The sequence below is a fragment of the Ornithorhynchus anatinus genome, chromosome 3 (genome assembly GCF_004115215.2).
Source record: "Ornithorhynchus anatinus isolate Pmale09 chromosome 3, mOrnAna1.pri.v4, whole genome shotgun sequence".
NCBI classification, from domain to species: Eukaryota; Metazoa; Chordata; class Mammalia; order Monotremata; family Ornithorhynchidae; genus Ornithorhynchus; species Ornithorhynchus anatinus.
Window position 1 is genome coordinate 44699080 of NC_041730.1, and position 6625 is coordinate 44705704.

The window sequence follows — 6625 nt, forward strand, 5'->3', positions numbered from 1 at the left end:
CCAATAAATACGGATGATGAAAAACCCGTGGTTCACTCTATTATGCTTTATTCCCCTTGCATAGACAATTTCCTTTGAAATATATTAAAATCAGCAAGTGTTGGTATGCATCAGCTTATAATTTGCAGAGTGAATTGATGTCTTTTTAATGCTGCCAGCCACTGACATTTTCTTGAGGGTTTTCAGCCTTTAGACAATTGTGTGGACTGCAGTGTGCTTCTTTTGTTCCCAGATTTTAAGCTCTGTTGTACTAGTCAAGTAAAGAGCAACGAACATGCTTCTCTAAAAATGATGGGCATTGCTGTGCTGTTGGGACCCTTGCGAAGTTTTGACATGTTATTTCTTTCTCTGAAGCGAAAGAATCATTTTCCATTATTGAACATGATGGCTATAATATTTTCATTTTGTAAAAAGACAAAACAAAATTGTAGGGTAGCAACTCAATCTTAGATTGCTTGATTAATTTATTTTAGTTTCATATTGCTAAATGCTGCTTTATTATCTGGGAACAAGCCAATTTACGGTAAATCAGTCTAACAAATGAAATGTCACTCCGAGCCTTATAAATTACAGTAATTATTTTCCTGGTAGATATAAATGAATCAAAGTGCACGTTTCTAAGACAGCTAAAAAACGTTTCCTTTTGAATACATAAATCATTGTGTTGATTTACCCAATTTATTGCATCGAGCTAAAAGTTGGTGTGTGAGAGCCAAAATCTTGTTTTAAATTGTGATCAGAATTTGAATATTGAAAGCAGTCTGGCCATCGTGGTAGGAGCATAGGAGATAGCAACCATTCTGCAATCCTCTTAGCTCAGTGAATGGTGGACTCAAGGAAAGGCTTGTGATACAGAAAAAACTAACTCCACTCCCAAATAAATCAGTAAGTATTGTTAGAGGTCCCCTCTCAGGGTCGCACCTGGAGAGTTTCCAGTACTTTACTAGTCTCAACTACAGGAGGGAGAGTTAAGTAGAGGCATACCCATTCCATTCCTAGCTTGGGCAGTGGCTAGTGAGTGGAAGGCAATTTGCTACAAGTCGCAACTCACCAGCGCTGGGTAGCACTGGCAAGGGAGAGAGTGGAGGGTGGAGACTCAAGGTGACTGCGTGGAAGGAGGCAATGTATTTCTTGTATTTTTACCAAGGAAACTCTACGGATCCACTACCAGAACGACTGTAGAGGGAGGTGGGGCGTTCTGGGAGAGATGTGTCCTTGGCGTCGTTATGGGTCGGAGATGACTCGACGGCATAAGACAAGAATTGCTAAGGTATTGGAATTCTACCACTGGCTTTTACACTTTCAGAATTCTGGGAGAAAAAAATTAGATGATTAGATTTGTCAAATATCATACTGCATCACATAGTGTTTTTATGGTTAAAAAAGGAATCCTGGAAACTTTCCTTCACTCCTGTATGTACCCTAGGAATACCTAAGATGGTTTCATTGTGGTCCTACCTGTCCTTTGAGCACTTACTGTGTTTCGAGCACTGTACTAAGCACTTACCCTAGAGGACCTTACAATCTCCTGGAGGAAACAGATGGTAAAATAAATTTCAGATAGGGGAAGGGGCAAAGTATAAGGAAGTAGCAGAGTGTATTAGGAACCAGATCCTCTGACTCCCTGGCCTGTACGGGCTTGGGAGTCAGAGGTCAAGGGTTCTAATTTCAGCTCCGCCACTTGTCAGCTGTGTGACTTTGGGCAAGTCACATAACTTCTCTGGACCTCAGTTACCTCCTCTGTAAAATAGGGATTTAGACTGGGAGGCCCACGTGGTACAACCTGATTACCTTTTATTTACCCCAGCGCTTAGAACAGTGCTTGGCACATAGGAAGCGCTTAACAAATACCATCATCATTATTATTACTCTTTCCACTAGAACATGTTGCTTCTAGCGTTGTCTCCCCCTTTACACTCTAAGCTCCTTGTGGACAGTGATGATGTCTACTAACTCTTTTATAGTGTACTCTCCCAAGGGTTTAATGCAGTTCTCTGCCCATAGTAAGCACTCAAATACTATTGATTGATTGACTGATCGATTGATCCCATCCTTCCTGGTGTACCATATGGACTGCCTCCCCCCACCCAGGATGGCAGGTCCAGCCAAACCAGTACCAGGATCTTGCTTACATCAGTTTCATCTCCATGGCACGATGCTGGCTGGATGTGGCTGCTAATTTCTGCCTTTGTAGCTATCACTCGTTCTTGTCTTTTCCTGTCAAGTCCTCTCCGATCCACAGCAACACCATGGACGCACTAGCCCAGAACACCCCACCTCCATCTGCAGTCATTATGGTAGTGTATCCATAGACTTTTGGGAAATTGAGTTTCCAAATCATTCTCTGAATTTTTTTCCTAAAAGTAACAACTGTATCTAAGAACTCAAATCCCCTTAGAGTCAAAAAGCTTTGGGGTAGTTATTGTATTAACACTTGTCTGTGTGTGGCCTTGGGCAAGTCACTTCACTTCTCTGTGCCTCAGTTTCCTCATCTGTAAAATGGGGATTGAGACTACGAGCCCCACAAGGGACAGGGACTGCATCCAACCCAATTTGTTGCTTGTACTCTCCCCCCATCCCTTAGTACAGTGCCTGGCACTCAGTAAGCACTTACCAATACTAGTTATTATTATTAGGAAGCAGAAATAGATCATCATGGTTTGGGAGACTAGGTTCTGGTTCTGGAAAAAAGGTGAGAATAAATTCAAAGCTATCCTTAGAAATAACAGAAAAGCATTCGTTTCCTTCAGTTGTTTTTCATTTACCCTCTTTTTCAGAAGATATTCTAATCATTCTATCTTTTTCCCTTTGTCTACTCTTCTTCTGGCTACAGGGGGTAACCCTTCTGAGGAATATATTTCAAGAATAATGTGTGTTAATGTAGCATTAAAGGGGTCTTAGTGAGTTCCCAGAATATTTCATGTGTCTTAATGGATTACAACTGAAATGTCATTTTCCTGTGGTGACTTCTGCCAGGTTACCACCCTAATCTTCAGACTGTATAATTTTACATTTAATGCTTTTAAAAACAATGCAAACATTTATCACACCAAGGGAAACAAGCAGAAGAAAGGAAACAAATGCCTGCTGCAATAGGAGTGGGAACTGAAAAATTTACCTTGCTACAGTGGAAAGTTGCAGGTAAAGTGTGTTTAAGGTAAGGGGTATTTTTTGCAAGAAATTTTCTCTGGGGAAAAATCATTTTTCTGTGCCATATCTGCCCAGGGTGAGCCTAGTTTTCCTGGTTCTGGGTGAAAGTTATCAGGGATTGCCCCAGGAACAGCGGATTAATAGGGTCAGAAGCGGTGTGGCTTTGTGGAAAGAGCACAGGCCTGGGAGACAGAAGGACATGGGTTCTTATCAGCCTCCTTGTTCACCTCCCAGCTTTCTGCCCATACTTCACTCTGCTGCCCTGATCATTTTTCTACAAAAACGTTCAAAGCATGTTTCCCCACTCCTCAAGAAACTCCAGTGGTTGCCCATTCCCCTCCACATCAAACAAAAACTGCTTACCGTTGGCTTTAAAGCAATCACCTTGCCCCCTCCTACCTCGCCTCACTACTCTCCTACTATAACCCAGCCCACACACTTCACTCCTCTAATGCTAACCTTCTCACCATACCTCGATCACGTGAATCTCACCACCAACCCCTCACTCATTCATTCAATCATATTTATCAAGATCTTGCTGTGTTCAGAGCACTGTACTAAGCACTTGGGCGGTTACGATACAACAATAAACACTCCAGACTGCTCTGCCTTGGACTACATTAGATAACATGCCCAGTTCAGGTTAGGACATGAAATCAAGGGTTCGAGAGCAGGTCTGGATGTTCATGGTTTAGTGGAAAGTGCATGGAACTGGGAGTCAGAGGCCCAGGGTCCTAGTCCTCATTGAACCATTTTTCTTCTGGGTGACCTTGGGTAAGTCACTTACCTTCTCTGTGTCTCAGGTGCCTCCTCTCTAAAATGGGATTCAAAAACTGTTCTCCCTTCCACTTAGATTGTAAGCACCATGTGTGGGATAGGAATAGGATCTCCTATCTCCTCACAATATCCCTCCACATCCACCTGCACCTCTGACCCTTATCAAAACATTTGCCAACCTCCTTTTCCCTCCCCAACCACCATCTTCGACTTTTCACTCTCCAGTGATTTCTTCCTACTGCTTTCAAACATGGTCATGTCTCCCCAACCAAAAAAAAGAAAACTTCTCTTGACACCATGACTCCCTTCAGTGATTAAACCACCTCCTTTCTACCATTCCAATCCGAATTTTTTGATCAAGTTGTCTATACCTGTGGCTTCCACTTTCTCTCCTCCAATTCTATCCTTGAGCCCGCTCCAATCTGAGTTCCACCCCCTTCACTTTACCTAAACAGCCCTCTCCATTGACCTTCTGACCACTCCAATGGCCTCTACTCCATCCTAATTCTCCTCTACCACCCAGCTGCCTTCAACATTGTGGCCCACCCTCTTGTCCTCAAAACACAACCCTACTTTGGCTTCCCTGATACTGTCCTCTCATGATTTTTCCCCTATCTCTCTGACCACTCCTTTTCAGTCTATTTCATGGGTTCCTCCTCTGCTTCCCAACCCCTTAACTATGGGAGATCCTCAAGTCTCAGTTCTGGGTCCATTCTAATCTCCATTCACACCCACTCCCTTGGAGAACTAATTTGTTCCCATGGTTTCAACTACCATCTCTATGTGGAAGATTCCCAAATTTGCCTCTAAATCTGTCACCAAATACTGTCTGTTCTACCTTTACAAAACTGCTAATATCTGCCCTTTCCTCTCCATCCAAACAGCTATCACCAAGCATTTACCTTATCCTGTCTTTACTACGGCAATACCTCCTTCCTGACTTCCCTGTCTCATATCTCTTCCTACTTCAGTCCATAATTCACTCTGCTGCCTGGATCTTTTTTTTTATGGTATTTGTTTAAGTGCTTACTTTGTGCCAGGCACTGTCCTAAATTCTGGAGTAGATACAAGCTAATCAGTTTGGAAACAAATCCTGCTTTCACATAGAGCTCACAGTCTTAATCCCCATTTTACAGTTGAGGTAACTAAGGCACAGAGAACTTAACTGACTTGCTCAAGGTCACAAATGTTGGAGCCGAAATTAGAACACAAGACCTCTGACTCCCAGGCCCATGGTCTTTCCAATAAGCCACACTCCATCCTTTTTTCTATGGAACTGTTCAGTCCATTTTCCCCCACTCCTCAAGAACTTCCAGTGGGTGCCCATCCACCTCTGCATCATATAGAATCTCCTTACCTTAGGCCTTAGGGCGATCAATCACCCTACCCTCTCCTATCAAACTACTTTGATTTCCTGTTAAAACCCAGCCCACACTCTTTGCTCCTCTAATGACAACCTACTCACTGTGCCTCAATCTCATCTAACTTGCTCATCTATTGCATAAGTTTCCTCACCTGTAAAATGGAGATCAAACACCTGTTCTACCTCTTACTTTAACTATGAGCCCCATGAGGAACAGAGACTGATTATGACTTATTCATCTCTCCAGCAGTTAACAAATTCCATAAGAATGATTATTATTAAAAGGCCTATTATTGACTGTAATCTTTGCAGATCAGATCAAATAACTAGGGTCAGAGGTAAATCTAGATGAGAGGAAATAGCTACTTTGTTCCTGTGTTGGCTGTCAGACTGTGGAGTAGATTTGCTTTGCCCTTTAATTCAGACCTGCTAAATTTAAGCAACACAAAAATAAAAAGTTGTGAGAGATCCTATTCACTGATTTGGGCCAACTGGCTGAAAATAGTATCATAGGGAGGAAATCAATCACCTTGTGCTCACTGCAGGCAATGGAAAACTCTGAATAAATGCTCTTATAGTGGAATGTTTCTCAGAAGATGAATGACCTCATTATATTACTATCTCTGTTCCTCTGAGGTATTCCTGAGCAGTTCATATCACAAAGACAGAGTGCCTCCAGGTAGGTTCTAAGGTTTTAAGGGGACCTGAAGCGAACAAGTCATCCTAAGACAAAATGTTTGGTAGCTAACAATCCTCCCCCTATCTGTTGATGGCCCAAATGTTAACAAATCTGCTGGCAAGTTAACCAAAGAAGGTTTGGCAATTAGCATTTTTTGGCAACTAGCAATTTTTGGCAACTGTTCTGCACTGATAAAATGGGCCAATGATGGTTGGGCTTGTGAAGATGTGATCATTGTGCCAATATCTTTCTCATGGTTGCCTCCTGATTGGTCTGGATTGGCAGCTGCTCCCCTAACAGGTGTCAGCAGCCCTTTGGCTATCATCTGGCCAAAGGGGTGTGTGGGTCCTAAGGACTAGCTAGAGACTTCCTAGAGGAGTAATGGAGTGAAAGGATCACTTTAGACTAAAGAGAGAGCAGAGGAGGTAGTCTGTGTTACTTTTTAATCTTTGTTTGGACTATGAACTTCTGAAGTGACTCCTGTTGGTTGAATCAACTCAGGTATGAACATGGCTTTTCTGTGGTTGTGGTTGAAATATACCTAAAACAATGTTTTCAAGGACCATTTCTGCCCCATAAAAGATTCTGCCTCATCAATCAGGCCAGATTCAGTGGGTAGACTTGACAACACCAAAGGAAAACAGCGAAAGAAGGTT

The 6625-nt window shown here is 42.5% G+C and overlaps 1 non-coding gene across 1 annotated transcript; it reads left to right on the plus strand.

The window, feature by feature from the left end:
• The first annotated feature begins 903 nt into the window (after positions 1 to 903).
• Positions 904 to 1041, plus strand: LOC114810817. Its single transcript, XR_003758508.1, has one exon. It is a non-coding gene; the product is annotated as a small nucleolar RNA SNORA7 (small nucleolar RNA).
• The last annotated feature ends 5584 nt before the right edge of the window (positions 1042 to 6625 follow it).